The 14221-nt window shown below is 38.2% G+C and overlaps 1 non-coding gene and 2 pseudogenes across 1 annotated transcript; 2 read left to right on the top strand and 1 right to left on the bottom strand.

Annotated features, from left to right (window-relative positions):
- Positions 1 to 495: 495 nt before the first annotated feature.
- On the top strand, positions 496 to 894 carry LOC124979778 (2-iminobutanoate/2-iminopropanoate deaminase-like; annotated as a pseudogene).
- Positions 895 to 3919: 3025 nt separating this feature from the next.
- Positions 3920 to 4361, top strand: LOC124979469 (60S ribosomal protein L32-like; annotated as a pseudogene).
- Positions 4362 to 8381: 4020 nt separating this feature from the next.
- Positions 8382 to 8458, bottom strand: Trnam-cau (transfer RNA methionine (anticodon CAU)). Its single transcript has one exon. It is a non-coding gene; the product is annotated as a tRNA-Met (tRNA).
- Positions 8459 to 14221: the final 5763 nt, after the last annotated feature.

Genomic DNA, 14221 nt, shown 5'->3' with positions numbered 1-14221 from the left:
CATACTTCTAAGATTGAAAAATACAACATGGTACATGAGATAAAAAAATATACTAGATGGGATTAAAATTAATTAGACACTATGAAAGAAAGTATTAGTGAATTTGAAGACACATCAATAGAAACTTTTCAAAATGAACAGAAAATAATGACAAAGAACTGGCAAAAAACAGTGAGCTTCAGAACAACCTCAGATAGCACACTCTACATGTAAATTTAGGCCCCAAAAAGAAGAGGGAGAAGAGAGGACAGAAATTTTTTTTTTTTTTTTTTTGCAGTACCGGGGATCGAACTCAGGGCCTTGTGCTTGCAAGACAAGCACTCTACCAGCTGAGCTATCTTCCCAGCCCAGAAAAATATTTTTTAAAAAATAATTGGGCAGAATACCTAGTGAGCCCACCCCCAGCTGGCCCCTTCAGCAGCCTGCCCAGCTGGTCAGTTACTGAATAAAAAAGAGGTAGGGTTTGCAAAGGGCTGCAAGAAAGAGGAACTAGTCATGTCTTACCTGATCAAAAGAGTGATCAGCATCACAAAAGGTCATTGGTCCCTACGGTCAAGCAGTGTTAGTCAACAGGACCATTTACATCTCTGGACAGATAGGCAGGGACTCTTCAAGCAGAACAGCTTGTACCAGGAGAGGTAGCAGCAGAAGTTAACCAAGTTCTTACAAACATAGGTAAAATTCTGAAAGCTGCAGACTATGAGTTCACTAATGTGGTCAAAATAACTGTTTTGCTGGCTGACATAAATGATTTCAATACTATCAATGAGATCTACAAACAGCATTTCAAGAGTAATTTTCCTGCTTAGGCTGCTTACCAGGCTGCTGCTTTACCCACAAGAGGGTGCTGAGGGTGAAGCAGTAGCTGTTCGTGGACCTCTCACAACAGCATGAGTGAGTTCTCTCATGACTTTAACATCTTGATTTTTATAATTGATGTTGAGAGGTGTACCTGTGACTAAAATATCTGGAGTTATCATGGAAATACCATATCAGAGAGGGATTTGACATGAATATTAGACAATGAATCCAGTTAATAATGCTGTAAATTACATTTAGGTGCACTCATTACTGAGTATGAGAGAAGAGTCATTCATTGTATAGTCACTCAAATAAATAAAACATACATGTAGGAAAGATGAGTCATTGTCCCCAAAAATAATACAGAGCAAACCTGATTCAATTAAATTCTATTAATTTCATGATGTGAAACATTTAACTCTCATGTTAGATATGTGATTCTGCTTTTGCTTGAGTAAATGTTCGATCTTGAATAGTAGAAGTAAAGGTAGTAGACCAAAATATTATATAGATAACATTTTTCTAATGGAAATAATGTAGACATGCAGATTTCCCTACTAAAAAAAAAAAAAAAAAAAAAAAAAAAAAAAAAAGCTGGGAAGGGGGACATACACCTAAAATCCCTACTACTCAGAAGTCTGAGGCAGGAGGATTACAAGTTCAAGGTAAACCTAGGCAACTTGGCAAGACCTTGTCTCAAAATAAAAAATAAAAAGGACTGGGGATATAGCTCAGCGGTAGTGTTCCAGGTTCAATCCCCATTGCTGCAAAAAGAAAAAGTCTGAAGAAATAATGGCTAAAAAAATGTTCAAATCTGTGAAGAACATAAATATGCATTTGCTAGAAACCCAATAAACTCTAAAACACAATATGAAACTGCACCAAGGTACATCATAATCAAATCAGGGAGCCCCTCCGAATGGGCAGCACCCTGACAGTCTCATGTGGCCTTCAAAGAGTAATCATAAATCATTTCAAGGATGCAGGTGTGTCCTTCACTAGTGGACTCTTCAGTATCTCAGCTAAGAGAATGTCTTCTGGGCCTTCTAGTGGAGTGGTAGGTGGCAAGATGGGCATTAGGTTGCCCTTGATAAACCCAGTCCAACATTTTTATTTCCCTAAACCTGTGGATTTCCTTCTTTACACCATATCAGAGAAGCTCTGGCACACCATCCTCATCAATTGAAGGCCACCCTTGAATTCAAGTTTTAGTGAAGTGTTAGCATGAAACTTACACATTAAATCCAGATTCTTCAGGAAGCATACCCATATCAATGAATTCAATCAAAACTAATGTTATATCTTTTTTGGACAAAAATCCTTGGAAATACTCTCACACATGTTCCCCACATTTCTCTTGCTGTATATTATGACCAAGGTTTTGCAATTACATAAGTTCTTTCTGCCTAGAGCATAGTGTGTACTTATGCACCTGGCACATTCTGAGAGTTGACGCTATCCAAGGGTCCACTTGTAAAGGGGGTGATTGTGGTGAACCTTAAAGGCGATGGGTTCTCCATTTCAAGGAATCTTCCCCAGATGAGGGTTTCCTCAGCAATGGGTGAAATGCCCATAAATGAGGTCTTGTCACATAACCCATCTCTCTGAAATGACTCTGTTATTTCAAAGCTAGAATGACTTACTAAAGACTCAGTTACTGTGTCAACAGCATGAAAGTTGGAGTTCTCTTTTACAGGGTGTAGTGTATATTTGAATTAGAGACCATTATATGGTGGTATCTTCCCCATAATCAAATATCTGTATCTGGGAATCAAGGATTCCTGAAAACAAAAGCCAGCAGAGCCAGGCACAGTGGCACACATCTGTATTACAGAGACTCTGGAGGCTGAGACAAGAGAATTGAAAGTTCAAGTCCAGCCTCCACAACTTAGGAAGGCCCTAATCAACTTAATGAGACTCTAACTCAAAATCAAAAACAAAAAGGGCTGGGGAGGTAGTTGAGTGGTAAGTGTGTCTGGGTTAAATCCCCAGTACTAAAAAAAAGTAAATCTAGTACAGGAAGAGGACCAGGAGGAGAGTGGAGGAAAGGGAGAACTGGAGAAAAACATTGACCAAATTATATTGTTCTGTGTGCACGTATGAATATGCAACAACGAATCCCACTGTTCTGTGTAATTATAATGCACCAATTAAAAAAAGCATCAGAGAGCTAATGATGCAATAAAAACAAGTAAATTCAAATTCATCCCTAGAAAAAATGAGAATTTGCTAACAATTTAAAAATAACTATTTCTAGTCCCTAGTCCCGTTTTTCCTCATTTCTACTAGGCAACAGGATTCTCAAAACTTTTTAAATCCAATTTTAGCTACCTAAAAGTGTGTTCAAAGTATATTATAAAATGATAACCTTCTAATAAAAGAAATGTGCAAAGATTCCCAAAATGAGCAGCAGAGTGCCTGAAAGCAAAATAAAAAATAGGAGAGCCCAACATAAACTATTATGTAGTGTCCCAAATATGTTGTCCCAAGTCCTTTTTAGACTGTTTAGTTGGTCCTCTTATTTGAGCTAATAATTAAACAAGCAGTTCCCTGATGTTATAGGCAGAAAAATTATCCTTCAAGTTCAAGGCACTATTCCAAAGAAACCTTATGAGGAAACAGGGAAGGGTCCTACCCACAGTCCTTCCTTCAACCGGCAACTCTCTGCTACTGCAGTAGTTGAGCACACAGTTGAGGTTAAAAGTTAAAGTTCAAGTTGATGTCATTCTCTCAGTCCTCCTACAGTTCAATGAGCAATGTTAATTGAGATGGAAGCAATTAATGAAAAGAATCATGTTTACTTTATTAGCATGACTGAATAAATGTGTTTTCAGGATCCCAAAGCATGTCACGTTTCCCTAAAATTACTTATTTAATTTCTAGTCAGAGAAAATTTCTTTATAGCAACTCCCAGTTAAAAATTCTCATTTCTATGGCCCCTGATCAATACGTCCCAAGTAAAACAAACCTCGGAGCTATAAAAGTATCTTGAGTTCCTGTGAGTAGTATCTGGACTCCAGAAGCCTGGTTCTCAGGCTATTTCTTCTTTGATGAATTTTAGAAAGCTCTAGAAGGACTGTTAGCCATAAAAAATACGGACGACAACTCTAGCATAAAAATGGCTCTCTCTCTTCCTTGGCGCTGCCTAGGGAGGTGGCCGCCATCTGCATTCGGCATCGTGGCTGCCCTCAGACCTCTTGTGAAGCCCAAAATCGTCAAAAAGAGGACCAAGAAGTTCACCCGGCACCAGTCAGATGTTATGTCAAAATTAAGCGCAACTGGTGGAAACCCAGAGGTATTGACAACAGGGTGTGGAGAAGATTCAAGCGCCAGATCTTGATGCCCAACATTGGTTATGGGAGGAACAAGAAGACAAAGCACGTGCTGCCCAGTGGCTTCCGGAAGTTCTTGGTCCGGTCAAGGAGCCAGAAGTGCTGCTCACGCGCAGCAAATCTTACTGTGCTGAGATTGCTCACAATGTTTCCTCCAAGAATCACAAAGCCATTGTGGAAAGAGCAGCCATTAGAGTCACCAATACCAAAGCCAGGCTGCCGCGGTGAAGAAAATAAATAGGCAGTTCATGGGCACATTTTTTGTGTGCTTAAATAAAATCATAAAAACTGTCAAAAAAAAAAAAAAAAAAAAAAGGCTACCAAAGCTTCTGTTAGTTGGAAGAATTATCCTTGAGATATAACTCTTATTTACAAGTTATTTTTAGGCACTTAAATTAGGTAATAACATGCAACAACATGTCTAACACTGACCAGATTGGAAACCATGGAATTGTTTGATGAAGGGTCAGCAAGTTTTAGAGCAATATGTGAGAGAATAAATTAAGAATATTATTTAGCAAGAAAAGAGGAGCTCAGGAAAAAATTAAAACCTAACTTTATGAAAACAAAAAAAGATGTTCAAGCAATAGTCATCTTTCTTAACCAAAACTGTGGTGTCTAAGATAGAGCCAAAGCTATGGTAAACCCAGAAAATATTTTCTCTCCAAAGGAGAGAAACTATTATCCATACAATCATGGAGGCTCAGAGTGTGGAATAGTGGCAGGGCATCTTCTGCCCTTTCCAGGTGACAGTATGCACGGTGGCTTGCTGAACAGCTAGAAAGAGAAAAACAAATCCTCAAGGTGGTGCACACCCAAATCCCAGGGACTCAGGAGTCTGAGGCGGGAGGTTCACACGTTCAGAGACAGCCTCAGCCACTCAGTGAGGCCCTATCTCTAAATAAAATATAAAAAGAGGGTGGGGATGTAGCTCAGTGGTTAAGTCCCCGCCCCCTCACTCCCCCCCCCCCCCCCCCCCGCAGTTCAATACCTGGAACCCAAAACAAAACCAAACAAAAATAGATCATGGTCCAAACTTTTTAAACTTTTTTTGTTCCATATGTTTTACAAGAGGTTTATGCAAACAGGAATCCCCACATTAAACTGGAACTATATATGTAAACTATGTAAATCCAATCTAAAGAACAATTCAGCAATATGTATCAAAGATCTTAAAAATATACATGTCTTTTGAAGAAGATATTTCAGGTTGGTTTACGGAAATAATCATATTTTAAGCAACAATGTTCTTCATAAAAAACTGATTAAAATGCCCAAGAAAACTAATACAGTTTTTTTCAAAACTATTTGCTCAGATGTTAAGTAGAAAAAAAATTTAGATTACATAACAACATTCCTGCTCTTTTCCATTTTGTAACTCTGCATGTATGTGTGTGTGCACATGAAAAAATATGGAAAGATTTAGAATTATTTTTAGGGTCTTTCTGTGTGTATTTTCATACTTTTCTCTCTAATTTTTAAAGCTCTTTCTTAAAGACATATTTAGAGTATCCAACTACTTTAAAGAATTTTATGAATTTATGGTTAAGTTAGAAGATTGAAAATTAGGCCCCAGTGCTGAGCTATTCACACAGCATGTTCTAAAACACCCTCCATCATCTGTGTAGCTGCTTGCCTTTCGGTGGACCTGTTGCTGCAGCAAAGTTGGGAAATTATACCAACATATGCTCCATTGTCTCTGACTTGTTTGTGCTGATTGGTGGAAGCTGAAATATGGAAAACATCAGCAAGATAATCCTAAATTAATTTGTACTTGGACTTGGAATATGACAGACACGTGTGTGTAGATGGGGATGTATTCACTCCCACTGATCCTCAGGCCTTGTCCTCACCACCTCTTGGCCTGGGTCCAACTTGCAGCCTGGGACCAGCATAGCAGCATTGAGAAAGTCCCTGGAAACCAAAGGGAATCTGAAAAAAAGATTGTTTGATGATAGAGATTTGGCTCTGAATCCTGGATATTTATATGTATAAATGCAGAACCGTCCATACATAATCAGTAACTTACTAATATTCCACCTAGAGTAGTTAATTTTCCACAACTCTTCGATTGGAAGGGGAGCTTTATTTGTGTGGAATCCTTCAGATTTAGGGAAATGGTGACCAGGATGATGGGAAAAAAGTACATCTTGGTTGAGGTGGCTACATAATTTAAGAGACCCAGTGCAAAATGAATATGTGTGTCTCTTATTCTAAAACTATTAAGAATTTCTGAACAGTGACAGCAGAGCTTACACCAGGCTCGAGGCCCTTCTAAACTCAGGGCTCTGTGTGAATGTATAGGTCACATGCCCAGGAAACCTGTGCTGAATCTTGGCATCCAGGAAGATGTGGGATCAAATTCTGTTTTTCATTTATAAGCAGTATCTTGGTTAGGTTACTTAAACTTTTAAATCTTCAGTTCTATCTTCTGTAAAATGGGAGCAAAATGAGAATAGTATTATTCTCAGGATGGTTGTGAAGACTGAAACAGAGAACATTGTACTAGGCATAGCATAGTATCTGGCTCACAGAGACTGTTTACTGCAGTTAAAGTTCATCCTAAAATGCAGAGTGTCTCTTCCTGACTCAAAAAATTTGGAGTCACCCATTGTCTACAAAACAAAATGAAAATGCATGTTAGGACATATGTCGACCTTCAGTGTTCAGGTTTTATCTTCTCCTATACCCTTGCCACCTACCTCTTTCCCATATATATCGAAGTCCAAAACACAATCTATGATTATTCTCACTTTTTAATTATGGTAGCACAGACTTCACATAATAAAGGCTCAGTCCATTGTACTACGCACTGTGCTAAACATTCCGTTGGAGGAAATTCTCATTCTCCACTCCTGATGTTTCCTCCGGGGACTGAAGCACTTGAGCTGTAACGCTCCTGAGTACTTCCACCTCCATGCATCCTCCTTGGGGAGGAGCAATTTATCTCATTGGTGAGTTTGGAAGAAACGGTATTTATAATCCATACTTTTCTCATAGCAAAATCTCCTTACAGGGAACATGTGATCTCAATTGATTTTAGGTAAACTGTAATCTTAGCAGCCAAGGTCTTTGCAGATGGGGAGACCTATTGTCCAGTACTGCCTGTAACCAGGTAGTAAGCCTGTCTATTTTGGATATTCAGTTTCAGGAGCCTGAAGCTTTACATGTCCACTTTATTAATGACAATAGTCTCCTGTCTGCCATATCCTTGTCTGTTTCTTAATTGGTACATAAATTGGGTGGAAAGAATGAATATTATAAATTAAGGCTACCCAACCCAGTCTATATTCATTTCTTCCTTTAAACCTCAGAATTACCATACAAGATAGACATTTTTATCATTCAATTTTACAGATAAGGAAAGTGAGGATTAGCAATCAAGTAAGTGTCATAATCAAGATCTGAACAGGTCTATGTGATGCCAAAGATGATGCCCTGAAAGTCTCCCATTTTGTTTTTGCAAGAAAGTTCAATAATAAACTGATAGGAACATCCAAAATTTGGGTTGGTGTTGAAAAGAAAATTAGCATGGTATTATATCAAGTATACTTACATTCTCTTTGGCAGAAAAGTAAGCCAGGCTAAACTTAAATTCAGCACATGCTAGATTTTATTTTAGGGTGAACAAGCTGCAACCATAATAAAGAACTGTATTTACAGCTAACAGCAATACCCACATTACTCCATAGATCTTACACTACAGTCTCAAACTACATTTCATGATCTACAGGTCTGAGAAGTAAACAGTAAAAGGCATATTTCTGAATATTTATTATTAGCAACCACAAGACTAGCAATTTTTAAAAATCATTTTGTGAGTCTTCACCTAAGATTTGTGCAAGACATCTCTTTGATAATAAACCCACTCTGTTTGAACACCTGAGCATTTTCAATGTTCTGTGACCTCTTCCACACCCCACCTATCTTAGGGAAGGTTTGATCTCCCTACCCACGTGGTGAGAAGGAAATTTAGAACATCTGAGGTAGTGGATTGCCTACTTGTGACCACCGAAAGCATTAGCTGTGCCTACCTCTGTTCCTTCAGGTAGGTACATAAATGACTCACCAAAAATTCACTACTACTTCTATCCATAACTCAACTCTTTCTCCATATAATCCTAGTTATTGTCATGATAGTCTTCCATAAAAATTCCTACCGAAACTATAACCCCCGGCATTCCTGTCTCTTCTGGTCACAAGAACATCAACGCTGTGCATGGGTTTTTTTTTTTTTTTTTTTTTTTTTGGCAGTACTGGGGATTGAACCCAGGGCCTTATGCTTATGAGGCAAACACTCTACCAACTGAGCTATAGCCTCAGCCCACACTGGGTTCTTCTTTGTCATACCTGGATCCCTCTATACTTTGCTCACCAAGGTAAGTTTTTCCATCTGTTGTATTTGTCTAATCCTGTTGATTCAATGCACTTCTACAAAGAAAACAATACATATAAAATACTCCCAAGCAAATCACTACTGATTAAAACATAGATCTGCCTGTATTTCCCATCTATCCTGCCTGATTTGACATTTATCTCTTTTGTAATACAATGCTTACCTCTCCTGATTTTCTTATATTTTATCCAAAATTGGAAGTGGAATCCCAAGAAAACAAAGGATGAAAGAATATAATTTATACTTTTTGTAATCATCATTATTTTTCAAATACACTTTTCTTATAACCAGCCCTTCAAGACATGCCTAACAGCAGGTGTTAACTCTTTCATAGACCCAGTGGATAATGGGAGGCATGAAGAATCCTGGTGTGGAAAAGACATTCATTAAGGTGATTTTGACAGTGCTGTCTATTGGAGAGATTGTCTTTTCTTTGAAGAAGTTTGAGTGGTGGCAACCCATAGGAAGTTCTATAGAACATTTATAAAGTCTAAACATGAGTGATAGCCCACATGAGTATAAAACCCGGTTTACAGACTTCATTTTTATTGCTTCATAGATATTCACAAAACTTGGTGTATAAATAGGGAGTATTTTACCCAAAGAATTTGAGGCTCAAAGACATAAATGACTGGTTCAAGAACATGTCAAGGGTAATGGAGTAAGTTTCAATATATAAATTTGAATCCAAATTCTTCTCAGTAACCTGATGATTAAAAGGACTTTCTGTTACCAAATTTTCTAGAATAAATGATGTAGAAAATTCCAGAACATGGCACCAACTTGCTCTTTTTTCATAGGAGGATCTCTGACTCCAGGTTGAGAGTACCACAGTCAGAATCTGCAGGTCTTTTGCCCTGTCCAGTAGTTTTAGCTGCCTATCTTTAGTCTTCTGCCAGCAGCAGCCCTCTGCCCCTCTAGTTAAGCAGATAATTCTAAATAGTTGTTGTTGGTTACCATGGTAACAGATGCTTAGGTTTCATCTTCAAATGCCCCTTTTAATGAAGCAATTTCAAGAATAGTTGTGATAAATTACCAGACCACAGACTTAACTGTGGGAAATTTTGCTTTAGAAAATCCAATTAAAAAAAAAAAAAAAAGAAGAAGAAGAAGAAGAAGGAATGAGCAGCAAATGCAATAGAAAGAATGGGGCCAGATCTGAAGGAACAAATGGAAGGAAAGCCAGGTCTAACTACGAAAAGGCAAATAGGAATCAATTCAAACCAGAACTTTAAGTTACCAACTGATCCTAAAGGGCTACTGGCCAGGCTGAGCAAGATTCCTCAGGAAGAAGAATGGTAATGAGAGATGCCTAGGGCAAGAGTTAGTGTGTGTCCTGAGAAGACTGTATTTAAACAGTTTCCATTTTCTATTTTATCACCAACCATGGTGGTTACATGTCAGCAATAATCTGCTTTTGGTCTCTTGCATTTCTCCATTTTTGAAACCAAGAGACACTGCCACCTAGAGAAGACAGGGTGAGCTAAAATGTGGAGCTTGGCGTAGTGAATTTTATGACAGCCTAGGGTATCCACATATCCTATGGACATAGCTGCACCGATAATGTTCCAGGATTCTATTATTAGTCTCTTATTTGTTGTACCCATTAAAAATTTCACCTAAGGATAAGTGGAGTTTAAAACATTGCTACACCATTACATGGAAAGAAACATCTCTTAACTACCCAAAGGAAGACTGTCAATCACCCCTGTTATGTTTTAATATAAGTATGTCTCTTCCATGGGACAGCTGAAGTTTATGCACAGTTAAGGCAAGAGAGTATCCCGAAAGAGCTTTCATGTACACTGCAAGTGTGGTGCCAGGCTCCTCAGGTCCCTACAGGAACGTCTTACTCTTACTGCTCACGGAAAGCACCAGAGAACAGATGTATTACAGTTTGTGACAGGAGAACAGCCTGTGGATTCCGCCTACTCCCTCCAGTCCATCTGGGAGGTGGGTGAGACTGGGAGCCCACAGGGAGGGGGGCTCTCCTGGGAATCCCTCAGGGTACCATGGCTATTGGTGCTTTATTTTCGGTAGATGGCACTGTGTCTATGGAGACAAGCAAAGGAAGAACCTACATGGGCAATCTTATTGTTTCTAGAGAAAGCACACTGCTTGTGAGAATGCACGGTATTTTTTTGACTTAGTAATATGGTAACAAATACTATTCAGTATTCATGTTAGCACTCCTTTTGGAGCTCAAGGAACTTTATGATTTATTATGCTGGCTCAAACTCAGGGCTGTGGTGGAGCCCAGGGACATCCTCTGAGGGATAGAGTTAGGATAAGAATAAATCACTCTGAATGTTCACCTACTTTATCAAGCAACACATACTTCAGCACCTGTACTCCATCTGTGCTCTGGATCCCCAGCCTGTGTAATGGATCCCCCCCTTTATGACAGACAGGAAGCTCTGGCATCCCAGTTTCTGCCTGGCACCTCAGAAGCCTCACAGCCCAAAGTCAAGGCTATCAGACAGTTTTGTGCACACTGGTCGTCCTGTGTAGCACCCTGTCAGTTCCTATTCATTCTTTTTCCTTCTTAATAGACATCAATTATTTTTTCTCTTTTCTGAGTATTTCCAGGAAAGTAGACCTCAGCACCGGAAAATGAATCAATTTTATTTTAGGTCAATTGTGATCTTTTAAATATGAGGAGAGAATTTTTAGTTTGCTTCTTAGAATATGATCTATAAACCCAGAAGGGAGGACAGAGTAAATGGAAGTCAAGCACTATGCTATGCACTTAAAAGAATACTCCCTCTTTTATTCCTTTCAATAATCTTGAGATGGATACTATGCTACCCATTTTACAGATAAGAAATATGAAGCTCAGAAAGTTTAAATAACCTACCTAAAATTACCCTTGGTATTGACTGGGCACATGATGAGATTCTAGCCATTTGAGAAGTCTGCTGGGAGACTTCTGGGAAAGGGACATGCATGACAGGGCCTGCCATTTTTGTGCCTTGACATTACATTCTAAATATTATTCCTAAAACCACATCAGTCATCTTAAGACAGTTATGAAGCCAACTTAAGGAAACAAGATCGAAGTCTGAGGAAGCAGAGAAGAATGAGAGAAGGAACCTGAACTCTGATGATGCCATTGAATTGATGAATTAATCAACTCTTGAACTTCAGAGTTATGTTTTAACCACTTTGAGATATAACCCAGAATAACCTAAGTAAAGCAACCTACATACGCCCAACCCACAGATGGCAGGAATAGGGATGCATTAGTCAGAGGCAGCCATCCATAGAGTGATTGCCAAGGAACTAGGACGTGAGGATCCACCCATCATGGCACTAATGAAACCAATCAGATCATTCCTGGGGACATCTGAATAAGATAACATTATCCCCATGTCCTCAAAAACCTCACTCCATCAATTAACCCTTGTGTTACTTCAGTGATTTCTACTTAAACTAGCACCAGCTTAAATATCATCTAAGCTTTTCATATTAAAAACTAACAAAACAACCTTTGTTAAATATAGACTGCTATGGTTTGATTGTGGTTTAATTGTCTAACCTGGTTTCCTGAGGGTCCATTGTGACTTGAAGGCTTGGTCCTCAGGTGGCGTTATTGGGAAGAGGTAGAACCTTTAGAAAGTGGAGACTGCTGAGAGATCCTTAGTTCCTGGGGGTTGGGTTGTCATTAGGGTTGAACTTGGAGAGGCTGAAGATTTAACAGGAGCTTGAGAAGTTGAATGTCTTGGTTAATCCAACAAGGTAAGCCAGCAGATCAATAACATGTGTACAAAATGGTACTGTACCTGGCAACCTTACTCTGACCTTCAGATAGACAGATTGATATTCAGCCCACTCCTTCACTCACCACATTACAATATTACACAAAATATCTCTTGCGGCCAACCCTAACTCAAAACCATATAGAAAAGATAATTACAGGAAATACAATTCTAGCATAACTAGCTACACAGATAAAACCACCACAGTATTGCTGGTTTGGTTCAAGAACAAAGACAAAAAGGAACAGAAGTGAGTGCCAGGTACATGTTTATATGGAAACTAAATAGAGACTATTAAGATGTATGAACAAAAATAAAACTCCACCTTTAAATAACACAACAAAAAAATGCATTCCAGGTAGATTTAGGAACAAAAATGAACATTAAAATTATAAACTAATAAGATTTTTTAAAAAGAATATCTTTGTGACTTAGGTATAGGGAAGGATTACTTATATAAAATTAACAAACCATAACCAAAGGGAATAAAAGGTAAATTAATTCGATTATGCATAAATTGAGGCTTTCTGTTGAACTGATAATATATGGACAAGGTAGTAGATAAACAAATAGGAAGAATAAAATTGATAAAAGATTGATATCTAGTAGAGATAAAGAACAATTGTGAATCAAAATGAAAAGATAGCAAACTCGGTGGAAAAATGGAAAATGGGTGTCATCATAGCATGACATCTCTCCAAAGTGGAGCCTGAGGCTCCTGTGCTTTATTAAACAGCTGAACTTTATTAAACAGTTCAAACCCACAGGATAGGACTGAGGAAAAAATGAGTAAGGAAAAAAGAGCAAGAAGACAAATGATTTATTTGTACGTTATAGACAACTCTGTTTCCTGTTTTATTCAATGGGTTATTATCCTTCACATTTGTTATGTTTATGTTTAAATTTTCCCTAATTTGGCCTGTGAGCACTCTGTAAACTGGCTTCTGTTTCCTTTTGATATGTCAACATTCTTTGAGTACAATTAAGAGATAATTTTCCACAGATCTCTCATTTTTCTATACATCTTCAGAAATACAAACCACTGTCTTGTTCTCGATCATCATTTAAGGATGTTTGTATAACAGTTTTGGAAGGTAGAGATAATAATTCCCTCCAGAGCAGAGGTCAGAGGTCTTGTTGCCTTTATAAAAAGTTTGGCTTCCCTAAGTTCAGGGTTCCTCAGTTGTGTCTACTTTTCCACTGAGCTTGCTACCTTTGCATTTTGTTTCATAATTATTCTTTATCTGTACTTAAAATAATTTCAGTGACCCAATCTCACAACATACACAGGCTTTACCTCCCACCCCATGGTGTTGTGAGATTTGGGGAACTGACACAAACATGGAGATCCTGCTGCTTGCTGTCTCATACTAATAAAGTCTTTTATATCTGTCCCAGAAATTTAATGTCTTCTGTGGGTATAGATAAAATCGTAGCAAGCTATTCTGTTAGTCTGCAGGTAGAGTAACTCTCTGATGCTTCACAGTTCTTAACAAACATTAGATTTCTAGAACAAGATATTTTATGACCACCTTATACTTTTGCTGCCCTGGTTCTAGATCCAATCTTTTTTTGCAATGAGTCCTAGGTCCTTTGAGTGGAAAACAATATTTGAAATACATTTTAAAAAATTACATCTGAATGATAAAATGTCACTGATTCCAGTCCTTCTTTGTGAATACATCTAGCTACACACACATGCTCCCTTCGCACATGCAGTTTATTTTTTATTTCTATCTTTGTGTATTAAAAAACAAAAATTTATACAATGCCTCCAACACTAATCCAAGACCACGAGGTTTATTCTAATTTTCTCCTTTTCTGTGTTCACACCTACTTGATCTAACAGTGAGAAAATTAGCTTCATTATCTTTAAAGTATTTGCCTGTTTAATAAATTCTCTTATATGGTGAATGTCCCAACTCTGTCATCAC

Source organism: Sciurus carolinensis, chromosome 3 (genome assembly GCF_902686445.1).
Source record: "Sciurus carolinensis chromosome 3, mSciCar1.2, whole genome shotgun sequence".
In the NCBI taxonomy this organism is placed as follows: Eukaryota; Metazoa; Chordata; class Mammalia; order Rodentia; family Sciuridae; genus Sciurus; species Sciurus carolinensis.
Note: the sequence above shows the minus strand (reverse complement) of the source record. Positions and strands in the feature narration are given on the sequence as shown.